Source organism: Capsicum annuum, chromosome 2 (assembly GCF_002878395.1).
Source record: "Capsicum annuum cultivar UCD-10X-F1 chromosome 2, UCD10Xv1.1, whole genome shotgun sequence".
NCBI classification, from domain to species: domain Eukaryota; kingdom Viridiplantae; phylum Streptophyta; class Magnoliopsida; order Solanales; family Solanaceae; genus Capsicum; species Capsicum annuum.
Genome location: NC_061112.1, coordinates 93,306,915 through 93,322,899, shown reverse-complemented (window position 1 = coordinate 93,322,899; position 15,985 = coordinate 93,306,915). Strand labels below are relative to the sequence as shown.

The window sequence follows — 15,985 nt, the reverse complement described above, 5'->3', positions numbered from 1 at the left end:
TAAATCAAGATCAATTTAATTATTTTTTTATTTTATCCCTATAATTAATTGTATCATTAAATGTGAACAAATATAATTTTAATATTTATTCCTATGTTCAATGAATGTCTGATATTGTAAAGGGTAAAATAATAAAATTAATTTCTCAATTTATGATTTCTTAATCACCATGTAAAATTGAATATGTCCAACTAAAATAAGACAGAGAAAGTATATGTCTTAATGAGAAGTAAATTTTTTTTTTCTTTGCTTGTACTCCCTCCGTCCTATTTTATTCGTCCCAATTTTTCTAATTTAATGTCCCATTTTACTTATCCTTTTTTACTTATCAAGACAAGACAAAATCCCCCCCCCCCCCCCCCCCCCCTTTTTTACTTATCCGTCTAATTTACTCTTGTTATTAGTCATTCATCAATATTGGAACTAATAAGAAAACACAATTAAGAGGGGCAAAATGGTAAAGTTACATAACCAATCATTATTTTCTTAATAACTGTGTCATCCCAATTTGGGATAAGTAAAATAGGACGGAGGGAGTATAAAATAAAGGATAAATTTAAGCTTGCTTACGTGGCACTATCACAGAGCAGGATTGTCATTTATCTTTTTCCTTAGATTTTTGTGTTTTTTTTTTTTGTCTTTTTCATATTTTTATCTATTATATTTATTTACAAAAATTCAAATGTCACTTCTTACTATTTTTATGAAACGAGAACATTCTTCATAATATAATTATAACGGAATAATGATCGTAAAAAGAAAATGTGCTTAATTAACGTGTGAGGAAGAAGGAAAACTAAATAAAAATGTAAAAGAATGGCATAAAGAAAAAAAAAAGTGACATGGAAGATTTCAATTTTTGTAAATTTTCTTTTTGTTTTTTTCTTTTCATTTTTAGTTTATTCCATGATAATATTTGTATTTATATAATACTAATAATAATAATAATAATAATAATAATAATAATAATAATAATAATAATAAAGTTAAAATAAAAAAAATTGAATTTATATAGGCAAAATAGAGGACTGCCATAAGGTGTCATAAACTTATAAATTAAATTCTGGGGATTATAAAGATTAAAAGGTTGAATTTATTGATATTATTAAGAGTATAATTGAAGAGTTGTGAGTTATAAATAATTACTTTTATTAAAGAAATTAAATATAAAAAGAAGAAAAATATTCAAATAATATGAAAAAATGTCCAAAAAAATCATAAAAAAAAAAATAGTTTTGAAGCCCTATAAGACATGCTCCTCTCTTTAATCACATTAGTATTTATCGTCCTTAATTTTTCTCTCTTTTTTTCAAAAAGTTTTTAAAATTTTATTCAGTTTACCATTTAAAATAATTTTTATTACAACTAATTAATATAATTAATGTACTAATTCAATTATAATTATTTTAATATAAATTAGTTTTCAAAATGTTATAGCCTATATTTTGTTGATTATTTTCTCTGTTTTATTTTAGTTAGTCATCTTACTAAATCAGGATAAATTTAATTTTTTTTTTAACTCTAGAATTAATTGTTTCATTTAAATGTGAATGAATACAATTTTTATTTTTATTTCTATGTTCAATGAATATCTTATATTGTAAAGGGTAAAATAGTAAAATTTATTGCTCAATTTATGATTTCTTAATCACCATATAAAATGAAATATGCCGAACTAAAATAAAACAGAGAAAGTATATGTCTTAATGAGAAGTAAAACTTTTTTTCCTTGCTTGCATAAAATAAAGGAGAAAATTAAGCTTGGTTACGTGACACTATCATAGAGCATGATTGTCATTTATCTTTTTTACTCACTACATTTAAAAAAAATGATCTACTTTGACTTGGTATAAAGTTTAAGAAAATAAAAAAACTTTTAAATTTTGTGGTCTTAAATTAAAGTTGTGTTAAATGTACCACCTTTAATCTTGTGATCCTAAATATGTCATATGGAAAGTTGAAATTAAAGTATTGGCAAAAAAGAAAAGGAATCATTCTTTTTGAAACGGAATTAAAAAAAGTAGGTCATTCTTTTTTAAACGAAGGAATATTAAATTTTTGTGGTTATTTTGCCTTTTTTCCATGTAAGTCTGTGTTATATTTATTTATAAAAATTCAAAGGTCACATCCTACTTTTTTTATGAAATGAAAACATTCTTCAAAATATAATTATAATAATTTATAATTTTACGATTAGACAATAAATCTAAAGTAAATATAAAATTAATAAAAAAAATTTAATTTATTTTGACACCACGGGATGTGCGGTTAATTTTCCTAGTATTAACAGTAACTAAACTAAGAGGAGATGATATCTCTTCTTTTCTGGCCTCATTGAAACAGTAAACAGGTGCTTGCCAATTTGGATCCTCCAACACTTTTCCTACTTCAAGTATTATTACATGTGAAACTGCACCGGCACAAGCCCAAATTTCTTTCGTTAACTTCTCTTCAGAGAGACCAAAGGGCGCAAATTTCAGTAGAAAGACTTTCCCTAATTTTAATTTCTAAAGTCCTAACCCGCCCGCTTTTAAAAATTTAGTACTACTATTTTACTTTTGACCCGCACCACACTGCAATCGGGCTAATCTCAATCCGTCCCGCCCACACAGACTTACACCTGCACAGTTCCATTGCCATCACTACTCCCAAAACCCTACTTGCCATATGAAACTCCCAAGATCCAAAACCCTAAATTTTTTACAGCTATAAAATCCCCCTCAATTCCAAGCCCTTGTCATTCTTCATTCGATACTACCGCCTCGGCTGCAATCCAGTGCTACATACAGTTATGGTTGCTGTTGCTAGAGGTATAATGGTTCTATTTACACTTTTTAGATTTCATAATTCACAGCAAATTCATCTAACAAAAATACTTTTTCTTTTGTGTCGTATACATATGTTTAAAATGAATAAATTAACAACGGAAACACGTTATCCTGGGGTTTGTTATCCCATAATTGTTATTTCATCCGGGATAACAGTATCGGCTATTTATCCCTTATTCCTCGTACCAAACGAGCACTTTCTGTAAATTAATCTACTTTGTTTTCATTGACTCTAAATCTTGGATTTGCACTCGCAGGCCGTGGAGGAAGGGGTGGGTTTAGGCCTTTAGGGGTGGCCGAGGAGATGGAGGAAGAGGAGCAAGAGGAGGTTTTGGCGGTGGTAGAGGGAGAGGGAGTGGGGGTGGGGGAATTGCTATGCAGCGCCGAGGAGGCAGAGGAGGTGAAAGAGGAAGAGGCATGGGACGTGGAGGAATGAAGGGTGGTAATAGGGTTGCGTTGGTGCCTCACAGACATGAGGGAGTTTTTATTGCTAAGCTCAAAGAGGATGCTCTTTGTACAAAGAATCTGGTCCCGGCAGAGGCGAACCCACAGCTATTAGTGGGGGTGCACGTGCTCCCGTTAATGTCGAAAAAAATTATGCGCATATATGTGTATATACCTTCAGAAATTGAGATATATTTAATAGTGCACCCACAAATGAATGCTAGTGCACCTTGTCGCGCTGGCATAGGACATCACATTTGTCCATGCGACCAGGGATCAATCCCTGGATTGCGCAACATTTTCTCTTTTATTTTCAATCTTCAGATTAAAGGCTTACTATTTCATTAAGTTGAATGCTAGTGCACCTTGATGTGCTAGTTGAAGCCAATGCTTCCGTCCATGCGACTAGGGATCGATCCCTGGTAGCACAATATTTTTTCTATTACTAAATTTATAATATCAAAATGTTGGAATGGGGATTCGAACCTGCAACCATCCCATGAAGTGAATCCCCTTGACCATTGAGCTACTACAAATGATTATCCAAAGATCTTAAAAATAAACCTCATATTATAAGAAAATAAAGTTATTAGCTAAGAATTCATACTTGTTCTATAAATTTATTTTTTCAGTATTGTTTATGTCTTTGACGACCAATTGAATATGATAATATCTCTTAATCGACACTGAAAGTTTTTCTAATGTCTTAAGATAATATTGTGCACCACAGTATTATCAAAAGCAACAAGTGTAAACAAGCATCACGGTCTATTGTGTTTAAGCACAAAGTACAAATAAAGGAGTATAAAGAGAAAAAAATATAAATATATGTTAGTCCAAGACTAATAATATAAGCATGAGTGATAAATATATGATTTGTTTTTTTTTTTGATATAGTGAAATAGTCGTCTCTTAAGAAAGCCTCATGGACTGAAAAGGAAAAGTATGTATTAGAAATTAGAACCTAAGTTGCACATTAAGTGAGACGAGTGCTCAACATATTTTGAGTTTTGCTTTGAGGCTTATTTGCGCCATTGACAACACCGGTGCACCCATAGACTTCAATTCCTGGGTTCGCCGTTCAATATATTTTGAGTCTTGCTTCGAGGCGTATGCGCGTAATTGACAACACCGGTGCACCCATAGACTTCAAATCCTGGGTTCGCCTCTGGTCCCCGGGGAACCCGTCTACAATGAGAAGAGAATCTCCGTTAAGGTATGCCCAAACTTTTGTTACACAGTGCGTTCATTGTCTTTATAAATGTTTTAAACATTCAAATTATAATGTTTTTATCCCCTTTTTGCTTGGTTGAACTTGATCATGTGACTTACTGTGGCTGTTTAATTAGAATACCACTTCTAAATTGTTTCCTTAAAAAACCTTTGCGGCATTTAGACCCCTTGAAAATTAATTATAATCTCAACTGTAAGCCAAAAATACCTTCATCTAATTGCCTCAATATCCTGCTCTGAAAACATTTAAACTATGAGCCTGCTTTGTGGATTCTACTAGGGGATTGTTTGGTGACAAATGTTAACTGAAGTAAGATTTTCTTCTTGCGATAATGGATTCTACTTTCAAGTAGTAATGAATAATCCATTGTGTTCCAAGGTTTAATGTTTGTGTATACATAATTTAATTTTTTATAAATGGTATAATTTTTTTAGCTATATACACAGCACACTCTTCAACTGAATACCCTTCATGCTTTTGGGTTGGATTCTTTGTCAAGTGAAATATTTAACATAACAGGCTATAGCTATGTTTGTTAGGTGTTTGAGAAGTTGATAAACTTTTTAATAGTTCTAGAAAGTGCTGCTCATTAACTTGTGTCCGTTTATCCTTTGAATGAAGATGGACCAAAAGTTGAATACCGAGTGTGGAATCCTTTCCGTTCTAAGGTAGCAGCTTCCGTTCTTGGTGGAGTGGATGCCAACTGGATTGTAAGTTTGACCTTTTTCTAAGTAATAAATTGAGAGATTTTATCTGCTCTCATTCTGTCAAACTCTATTAAGCTTTCATTCTGTCAAACTCTATTACCTTCTTAATTATCTTCCAGAAACCTGGTACCCATGTACTTTATCTTGGAGCTGCTTTAGGAACAACAGTTTCCCACGTATCTGACATTGTTGGCCCTGTAAATATCCAATCCATATTACTTATCAGTTGATTCTTATGCTCTGTTGATGCCCCAGATGGTGTTTATTTAATCCTCTTTCTCTTTTGCTTTAGCAAGGAGTTGTTTATGCAGTGGAATTTTCTCATAGAAGCGGAAGGGACTTGGTTAACATGGCAAAGTTTATGCAGTGGAATTTTCTCATAGAAGCGGAAGGGACTTGGTTAACATGGCAAAGAAACGCACAAACATTATTCCCATCATTGAAGATGCTAGGCACCCAGCAAAATACAGAATGCTTGTTGGAATGTGGATGTGATATTCTCTGATGTTGCTCAGCCTGATCAGGTTCAATTTTTTTAGGGCTATAGTTTCTAACAATGCCTACTTTATTCAGTTATTGTCACTTGTTTGGTCTTGAGTTAAAACAGTCAAAATTTATTGCTTATATTTCTTTAGATTGATTATTTGTGCATTGTCTTTCAGAATAAGTTTCATTACCTTAGTTCAATAGTTATGTCTTTTCCGTTTCTTCTCTTTCCTCTTTTTTACATATTTTTTGATTCTTCAACTTAACTAACAGTTTTTTACATTTTACCATTCATATTGGCAAATTCAGTCCTTCTAGTGTTGCATTGTTTTAGCTGTCAGTTAATTTTAGTCTGCTGGTTTGTTTTAGTCCCCACAGTCTGATTGTTATCAAAGAGTTAACTAGTTTGTATAATTTTTCTACTGATTGTTGAATGTTTCTTTCTTAATATATTGTGTGTCTATATTTGTTCATTTCCAAATTAGTACTTGTATTGGTGGATGACTTTACTCCTGTACTGCTATTTCTTGGTTGAGGAGTTAACTGATATTTTAAATAGATTATCTATATGAAAATTTTGATATACTTTTCGTTGATATTGAGTGTTTACATTTCTTTCATTTCTATTACTTCTGAAGCAAATGATGAGTTACTCGGATTCCCCTTCTTAGACATCATGGGTGATGCAAAAACCGAGTTTCTGATACAATGTATGTTGATGGGATGTTTAAAATGTTTAATCTTTTCCTTTGCAATGTCCCTTTCTGATCCACTACTTATTGAGTCTTTATTTTCTTTTCGTATCCAAACTGGAAGTATATTTCTGTCACTGTTTCAGAATTTTCTTTTTCTAGACTTTGCTTAGAAAGCAGATGATGAATTACTCGGATTCCCCTTCTAGACATCATGGGTGATGCAAAACCGAGTTTCTGATGTACTAATTCATGGATGTTTGAAATCTTAATCTTTTTCCTTTGCATTTGACTTTCTGACTCAGTATATATTGAGTTTTCAGAGTCATTTCATTTTCAAACTGGTGTGCTGTATTTTCAAAATTGTTTTTAAGAGTTCTCTTATTCTTTGACTTCACTTAGAAAGCAGATGATGAGTACTCGGATTTCCCTTCAAGACATCTTGGGTGATGTAAAAACTGAGTTTGTGATGCACTATTTATTTATGGGTTGTTTGGAATTTTTATCTTTGCCTTCACATCATTTGCTATTTGTTTCTGCTCAAGAGGATATGTCCAGTTTATTCTTTTCAGTTTTACAGTAATAACTATTGGAGCAAGGATTTTTATGGCTATGTAAATACGCTTCTCTTTTAAATATTCGGACTGTATTTGGTTTTACATTTCCCGTATCAACTTTCTTTAGCCGGTTCAACCTGATGGTATTTTTTCTGTATATTCCTCAGCACACAACTACGCTTGCATCCAGATTTACAATATATCCAGTGAGTCCTAATTTTTCACCATAAATATAAAAACATAATAATGCAATCAAGCTTAATTTTCTCCATGGGGTTGGATTTTCCCCCAAAACACCTAGCGTTCCTTTCTCTCCAAACTGTCCATATTGCAGTTGGTATGACCTTCCACCATCCTTTGTTCCTTGTATTTCCAGCATAGTTCAACAACAAACAACTCAGAAATTCATTGATGTTTCCTGATATTACCCACTTCTTTCTCAAGGTCAAGATGATTTGCCACAGCTGTTCAGTGACTCCATAATGTAAAATTAAGTGGTTGTTTTCATGATCTTCTTTACATAAGGAACACCTGGAACTCAAATGCCGTCTCCTTCTTTGTGAATTCTCCTGAGCAAGACAAGCCCTGCTTGCTACCAGCCAAGCAAAACAGGACACTTTGAAAGGGGATCTAACTTTCCATATTTGCTTCCAAGTCCACCGACCTTGTTGATCCTCAGGGTTGCATAACCAGATAATAGGCCCTTTTTCACTGTGAATCTGAAGTTGCTCCTTCCTCTCCAGGTAAGCGAGTCAGGCTCCTGACATGTACCTTTGAAAGGTTCTACGACTTGGACCATGATCAACCAGTTGTCATCCCCAAAAAATTCTCTTTCTCCCATCACCAACCTTGCAGCTTAGTGTTTTATAAAACCCCCAAATAGATTCCTGATTGACCTCCGATTACTGACATCATAAGCAGATCTGACTGGTTGTGTGCACCAACTTCCTTGTCCATATTTCTGCAAAATAACATTTTCGTTATTGTATCTCCAAAGCCACTTCACCTGTAAGTAATTTTGTATATCTGTTTGTCTACTAGAACCAAAATTTTTGAAATGCTTAAGCAGAAACAAAATTTATTTTTGGCTCTTTTGGGATCTTCACAACGGATTCTCTTGAGTAAATCCATGAATAATATCTTGAGTGTATTTTGGATTAACCTTTTCACAGGCAAGGATTTTAGCTCTGAATGCATCACTCTACTTGAAAGTTGGAGGGCATTTTGTTATATCAATTAAGGTTTGTAGTGTAATTAGACTTTTGATACTACAGTTATTATATGATATAATGAAGATAACTGGTGATTCTAGAATGAGATCAATTCCCTTTTGTCTGGGAAACTTTGCTAGCCTGGTTCTTTCGTATGTTATATTTTCTTCTATATTGTAGGCAAACTGCATAGATTCAACTGCGCCTGCTGAGACTGTATTTAGAGAGGAGGCGAAGAAGCTGCAAGCAGAGCAGTTTAAACCTAGGGAGCAAGTCATCCTAGAACCTTATGAAAGAGACCATGCTTGTGTTATTGGTGCCTACCGGGTGCCCAAGAAACAAAAGACTGCTGCCTAATTGTTGCTGTTTTTTTTATTTACGTCAGACTTTTGGTAGATAAAGTAGTTCAACTTTATATTTGATGAAAGTATTTCCGTGTAGAGGCATGTTACTGAGATTCATCTGTGTCTCAGTGGTCGATGAAAGAATGGTAGTAATTTTCTAAAATGTTGGTTGGAATTGAAGTTGAGATATATATATATATGCTTCGTTCTCATTTTTGATCATTGCATGGCAGGGTTAACTGGCCAGTCTTGTTCAGTTCTTCGAGGTGAGGAACTCCTTGCACGATCTCCAATTCTTAATCCTGTGGCATAGGCTCGTAGCTTCTTGTTTTAACATAGTGTGTTAAAAGAGTAACCACACAAAGATGTAATGCCCCTAACGGTCATTTTCTGTGTTTTCACTCTTTTTTTTTTTTTTTTTTTTTTATAGTGTTTAGAGCTTTTCTATAATTGCCCCAAGTTATTATTGACTTGTTGGAACTGATAGTTCGATTCCCGAGTGGTTTGTTTCAGAATTTTAGTAATATCTAATATATTGTGGAATGTTTGATTTAAATTGTCATTTGATAAAAATATAATTTAGTACTCTTCTAAAATATTTTGATATAAGTAAAATTCTTTAAGTGATATATATTTATATTACTTTATAATAGCTTTTATAGTCTATTAATATTTTAAGCGGAGATAGTAAATTTAGAAATGTTAAAATATTGTTATTGTATAATAGAGGTTTTATTAGAAATAATTTTTTATTAATTATGGTATATTCAAAATATTATATTTATTTTACCATAAAATTATGTGATACCTGAATAAATATAAAATAGAGGAACACCTCTCCACGTGAAATTTATGTAGAATGATAACAAATGGAAAGGTGTAATCTTATTGGTACTATAGTGTCCGATCACTATAACATGAATGTTAATAGACACTTTCTTTTATATATATATATGTATATATCAAATTCATTCAATTTTTTGAAGTTTAAAGAAAAAAGAAACATTCTGCTTCTGTAACTTTTTCACAAAAGTTGTTATTGATGAAACTTTTATTCGATGCTTGATTTCCTCACGAAGTATAAATTTGAAGATACTGCTATATTTATTCAATTTGGATTCTAGTGAGATACTACTCGGAGGCTTCTTATAGGGGTTTTAGTTTTGGCTAGGGGTGTGCATCGGTCGGTTTGATTTTATATATTATCGGTTCGGTTTATCAGTTTTCGATTTTTAAATACGCTAAACCAATAACCAAATCAATAAGATATTTTTTATAGATTTTTGATTTTTAGTTTTGATTTTCGGTTTAACCGATAAAAAAATACTCATAAAATAGAAATAGTAGTAACTAACATGAAAAAAAAATTAAATTTTAGTTGAAATAAAAAATTCTAAATAATGTGTTTTAATTTACAAGAATATTCAAGTTTGAACTAAATGTTGTTAGGAGAATAAGAGTTTGTATAATTGAAATAATAGGTTTGTTAATTGCTAGAAATTAAAGAGAAATTAAGAGAAATATATAATAAGTCAATAACAACAACAACAAACAAAGTATATTCCCACCTAGTGGGGTTTGAGGAGGGTAGAATGTACGCAGTCCATACCACTACCTCTAAAGAAGTAGAGATGCTGTTTTCGATAGACCCCCGGCTCAAGACACAGGACAATATACAAAAATATTCAAAGCATGAAACATGATAAAACTAACATAGATACAACATCCACAAAAATAATGTACATTACCAAACAAAAGACACCAAAACCCTCCTAACTACGGACTACGATTCATCCCTCCACCTTATCCCTCTATCCTAGTATTTTTCCTCCAAACCTTCCTATCCAGGGTCATGTCTTCAGTGAGATGTAACTGCTCCATGTCACGTCTAATCACTTCTCTCCAGTAATTCTTCGATTTACCCCTACCCTGCTTGAAACCATCTAACGCTAGTCTCTCACACCTACGAACTGGGGCATCCGTGCCCCTCCTCATCACATGACCAAACCATCTCAACCTCACTTCCTGCATTTTTTCCTCCACCGATACCACTCCCACCTTCTCCCGAATAATCTCATTCCTAACCCTATCAGCCCTTGTAAGACCACACATCCAACTCAACATCCCCATTTCCGCCGCCTTCAACTTTTGGATATGGGAAGTCTTAACTGGCCAACACTTCTCTTCATACAACATAGCCCGCCGGACTGCAACTCTATAGAATTTGCCTTTAAGCTTGGGAGGCACCTTCTTATCGTATAAAATCCCCGAAACGAGCCTCAATTTCATCTAACCTGCCCCAATACAGTGCGAGACATCCTCATCAATCTCTCCATTTCCCTGGATCGTAGACCCAAGATACTTAAAACTATCCCTCTTGCAAACTCCCTAAGAGTCCAACTTCACCACCACCTCCTCCTCTTGCCTCGAGTCACTAAACTTGCACTCCAAATAATTCGCCTTGGTCCTACTCAATCTGAAACCTTTAGACTCCAGAGTTTGTCTCCAAACCTCCAGCTTATCATTAACACCTTGCCGCGACTCATCAATCAAAACTATATCATCCGCAAAAAGCATAAACCAAGGTACCTGGCCTTGTATACTCCGCGTCAACACGGCAAATAAGAACGGACTAAGAGCTGATCCCTGATGCAACCCTGTTAAGACCGGGGAGTGCTCAGAATCTCCTCCCACCGTCCTTACTCGATTCTTCACCCCCTCATACATATCCTTAATTGCTCTAATGTACGCCACAGGAACCCCCCCTTCCCCCCCGCTTCCAAGCATTTCCAAAAAACTTTCCTAGGGACCTTGTCATACGCCTTTTCCAAGTTAATAAACACCATGTGAAGATCCCTCTTCCTCTCTCTATACTGCTCTACCAGTCTTCGCAATAGGTGAATTGCCTCAGTCATCGAGTGACCAGGCATAAATCCAAATTGATTCTCCAAAATAGACACAATATTTCTCAACCTCCGCTCCGCCACCCTCTTCCAAATCTTCATCATGTGACTCAATAATTTAATACCCCGGTAGTTGTTGTAACTCTGAATGTCACCCTTATTCTTATATAATGGATCATCGTGCTCCATCTCCACGCCTCAGGCATCTTTACGGACTTAAAAATGTTGTTAAACAGGTTGGTCAGCCACATCAGCCCAGCTACGCTAGAAAACTTTTAAAAATCCACCGAAATCTCATCGGGCGCCGTCGCCCTGCCCCTTCGCATCTTGCGAATAGCCTCACTGACCTCCTCTACTTTAAAACGCCGACAATAGCAAAAATTGCGACACTCTCCGGTGTGCTCCAACTCCCCTAGCACAACACCTCTGTCCCCCTCGTCATTCAAGAGCTTATGAAAATACGATTGCCATCTTTTCTTAATGAGGGCGTCCTCCACCAATACTCTGCCATCTCCCCCTTAATGCACTTCACTTGATCCAGATCCCGACCCTTCTGCTCCCTAGCCTTAGCAAGCCTAAACAACCTCTTTTCCCCGTCTTTCTCCTCTAACCCCTTATACAAACTCTCAAAAGCTGCTGTGTTAGCATCTGTAACTGCTAACTTAGCCTTCTTCTTAGCTAACTTATACTCCTCCCTACTAACCCACTTTTCCTCTTCATCCCTACTCTCCACTAACTTAACACAAACCGTCTTCTTCGTCTCCACCTTCTTCTTAACATCTTCATTCCAACACCAATCCCCTCAATACCGGCCCGACCAGCCCCCCGAGACACCGAACACCTCTCTAGTCGACTCTTTGATGCATCCCGCAACCCTATCCATATACTATCCACGTCCCCGCTATCCTTCCAAACCCCCATCCCTTCTAACTTCACCCCTATCTCCAGGGCACTAGCTGAAGTCAGTCTACCCCACCTAACTCTAGGATGGCCCTCCCCACCCCATCTCTTCTTGCCCTTCTTTATACCTAAGTTCATCACGAGAAGTCTATGCTGGGTCGCAAGATTCTCACTCGGGTTAACCTTACAATCCTTACACATTGCTCTATCCCCCTTCCTAAGCAGCAAAAAGTCATTTTGAGAAATATATAATATATAATAAGTCATACATGTTATATATGTATATATATTCTTATTGGGTTATTGGGTAAAACCTAATAAGAAAAAATCAAACCGAACCAATAACCCAATAATTTTTTTTTATAAAACCATTAACAAACAGTTAACCCAATAACCCAATAGAAATAAACCAATGGAATTTTTATCGGTTCGATTTATCGATCGGTTCAGTTTTTGCCCTAGCTTTGGCGTCCAGGTAGGCTAGGCTTACCCTACTTTTAGATTGAGCTTATATACTGAAAATGTGAACTATTATGCTAGCTTTGGTTAAGTGCCTGTAGTTGCGTATCATTTGATATACATAACTTGCCTTATTTATTCGGATTAGGACTCTGTTCTAGTAGATTTTGGTATTTTTTCTTTTAATATAATATACCATATATCACTTTAGGACGTGGAATTAAATTGTAAAACCTTGAATTTTTCCCTTTTGAATTAAGACATGCGTATAGTAATTAGATGTATTTTAGCTTCGGTTCAGGTTCAATATATATTTTATTTCCGTCATTAATTGTGAGCTTTTATATCACGTTGACATTCTTATGATATGGTATGGATTTTAACATTACTGTTGGGTATGGGTACTATGAGTTCCGATTCGAGTCCGGCGTCTGATTATTATTGTTACTATGAGTTTCGGTTCAAGTCAGACATTTGATTATGGTTGTGGTTCCTCTGAATTTTGATTTGAGTCCGGCATCTGATTATGAGTTCTATATATGTGACCTATCGTTATTACCCACTATGTCTGGTTAGGTCCGGCATGTGTCCTCTTGTTATTATCCATCACTACCAATTCGAGTCCAGTGTCTGGCCTCTCGTTAGTGGTGCCGATTCAAGTACGATGCACATCTGGATGACTATCATGATTTCATGGGATTGTGCTCAGTTACAGATTATTTACGTTTATTTTCTTTAATTACTACTTGTGTGCCCTACCGGCTTATGGGGGTACAATTTGGTTAATTGTCTTCTTTAGTGTGCTTAGCAGGCTTATAGGGGCCCAGTTAGGTTATGTTGTGTTCCTAGCGGGCTTTTGGGGTCCCAGTTAGGTTATTCTTAATTTTTCTGTAATTACTGCATTATTTAGTTTCTATATCACTTACATTAATTTCCTTATCTCATTGGCGTAGCTTGGCTGTTGTTTACCTTTTTGTCCCTTTTTAATGTTGATTTAGATTAGACCCTCGCATTATAGTTATACCTTTTCTGTATTGAGCTCAGTCGGTCGATGATGCCTACTGAGTACCCGTGGTGTTGGTACTCATACTACACTTCTGCATCTTTTCCCTGATACAGATCCGAGCAGTAGCAACCGACATTGATGTGATTCCTACCTTCCAGTACTGATTCAGAACAGGGTGAGCTTACTGTCGTTCGAGGATGATCCTCCTCTATCTACTCCAGTTTAGTCTTTTATACTCGAGACTGCTTGTGTATATTGGGTATATATTTTGGGATTTTGTCTAGTACTCTAGGTATATTTTAGTAGTGGCTCTAATACGGACCTTACCAGGTCTTGGGGGGGATTCTTTTGTGTAGTTGATCATTTTTCTTTTCTCATTTTAGTATATGAGAAATGTTTACTTTCTGTTTGTTACTTTTTATTACTATTGCTATCATTATACGCGATCTTTTCTGATTTCTGCGTATTAGCCTGTTACTTATTATTCCGGGCTATGGCTTGGCTTGCCTACTAGGGGTATATGGTAGGCACCATCACGACTTGAGAAATCAGGTCGTGAGAGCTTGGTATCAGAGCCTAGGTTTTATCGATACTGTTGGTACTAGAGCCAATATTTAGTAGAGTCCCACGGATCGGTACGGGGACGTATGTATCCTATCTTCGGGAGGCTACAAAGTATTTTTAAGGAACAATCTCATTTTCTTGATCCATTTTTGTGCGTTGGGTCTGAGTTGGTTGTATTTTTTATTGCTTCACTCTCTACGCAGATAGCTAGGACGTGAGGTCCGAGAGTTGGGAATCGGGACCTCGGGTCTGCTTCTAGAGTTCCAGCTTAGGGTCGAGGTCGACCTAGAGATTGAGGGAAGGATAGAGCAGCAGCCCCTGTTCGAGATCAGGCCAGGGATCCATTACCTAATCCTGTCATAACTCCTGAGATTGAGAGAGCTCCAGGTATTCCGCTACATCAGCAAGTGGGACAAGGGAAAGCGCAGGTTCTACCTAGATTTATATCCTCTTTGGTTCTTCGAGATGTGTTGGTACAGTTATTGGGGTTAGTTGGCGGTCCACCAACCGAGGGATCTCAGCCAGCAGCATAGGGTGGTGTTGATTTAGGGGCACAACCTACAGTATCGACGCCTAGGGTAGACGTTCCACCACACCAGTAGTCCCACAACCGGCATTAGCCCCGCCAATTATGTCTTCAGAGGAGCAGAAGATGTTGAGCCAATTTTTGAGATTGACTCCACCCAGGTTTGCTGGGACCCAGGAGAGGATGCTAATGAGTTCTTATCCAGTCGCGAGGAGCGGTTGCGGAATTTTGGTTTAGTTGAGGCACGGTGAGTGGAATTTGTTGCTTATCAGTTTGACAGAACAGCGAAGATGTGGTGGAGAGGTTATCTTGATTCCAGGCCAGCTGGATCTTCACCAGTGACTTGGACTCAGTTCTCTGAGGTTTTCTTAGGGAGGTATATGCCTCGGAGCGTGTACGAGCGTCTTCGGGATGAGTTTACAACATTGAGACAGGGTTCTATGACTGTGGCTGTGTATGAGGCAAGATTTCATGAGTTAGCCAGGCACGCCACTATGATTCTGCCTATGGAGTATGTGAGTATTTGATGCTTCATCAGGGGATTGAGATTATCACTTCGTAGGGCTACACAGAGTTTTGACTTTAGGAAAGTTTTTTCCTGAGATAGTTGAGCATGTTTATTCTATAAAGATGATGAATCGTGAGGCCCAAGGGGGTAGCATAAGAGACCATGTTACCAGGGCAGGTACAACGATTCACAGTTCACAGGAGGATTCTACTGTAGGTACCCTCAGCAGTAGCCTTCTCGGTAATAGGGTCAGCTTGGTCAGCCAGTCCAGGCTTCGCTTCGGATATCAGATAGGGGTCAGTTTGGTTTTAGTAGTTTCAGTAGTCAGAGCAGCGGCCAGCTGCAGAGGGGCATTCAATCAGGATTGTTGAGTCAGGGTGGCCATTCCGGGTTCGCTGGATCTTCCAGACAGAGAAGGGTGCCCCGGGTATGTTATGACTGCGGCGTTGTTGGTCACTTCGCCAGTAGGTGTCCTCAGCGTAGTATGGTTGAGTCTTCAGTTTTGACTGCACAGCCAATTCGGTAAGTGCCACCGTTAGGTAGGGGTGATATGTAGAGTCATAGGGATGGTCTTCAAAGTTCTAAAGGTGGTCAGATAGGCACTCAGTTTAGTGGT

The 15,985-nt window shown here is 36.5% G+C and overlaps 1 long non-coding RNA gene, 3 other non-coding genes and 1 pseudogene across 4 annotated transcripts; all 5 read left to right on the top strand.

Annotated features, from left to right (window-relative positions):
- The first annotated feature begins 2,262 nt into the window (after positions 1-2,262).
- On the top strand, positions 2,263-3,737 carry LOC124895904. Its single transcript, XR_007052068.1, has 2 exons — positions 2,263-2,810; positions 3,086-3,737. It is a non-coding gene; the product is annotated as an uncharacterized LOC124895904 (long non-coding RNA).
- Positions 3,738-4,384: 647 nt separating this feature from the next.
- On the top strand, positions 4,385-8,717 carry LOC107857894 (annotated as a pseudogene).
- Positions 6,335-6,407, top strand: LOC124896442. Its single transcript, XR_007052805.1, has one exon. It is a non-coding gene; the product is annotated as a small nucleolar RNA snoR60 (small nucleolar RNA).
- LOC124896439 lies at positions 6,566-6,636 on the top strand. The gene has a single exon (XR_007052802.1). It is a non-coding gene; the product is annotated as a small nucleolar RNA snoR60 (small nucleolar RNA).
- Positions 6,795-6,865, top strand: LOC124896441. Its single transcript, XR_007052804.1, has one exon. It is a non-coding gene; the product is annotated as a small nucleolar RNA snoR60 (small nucleolar RNA).
- Positions 8,718-15,985: the final 7,268 nt, after the last annotated feature.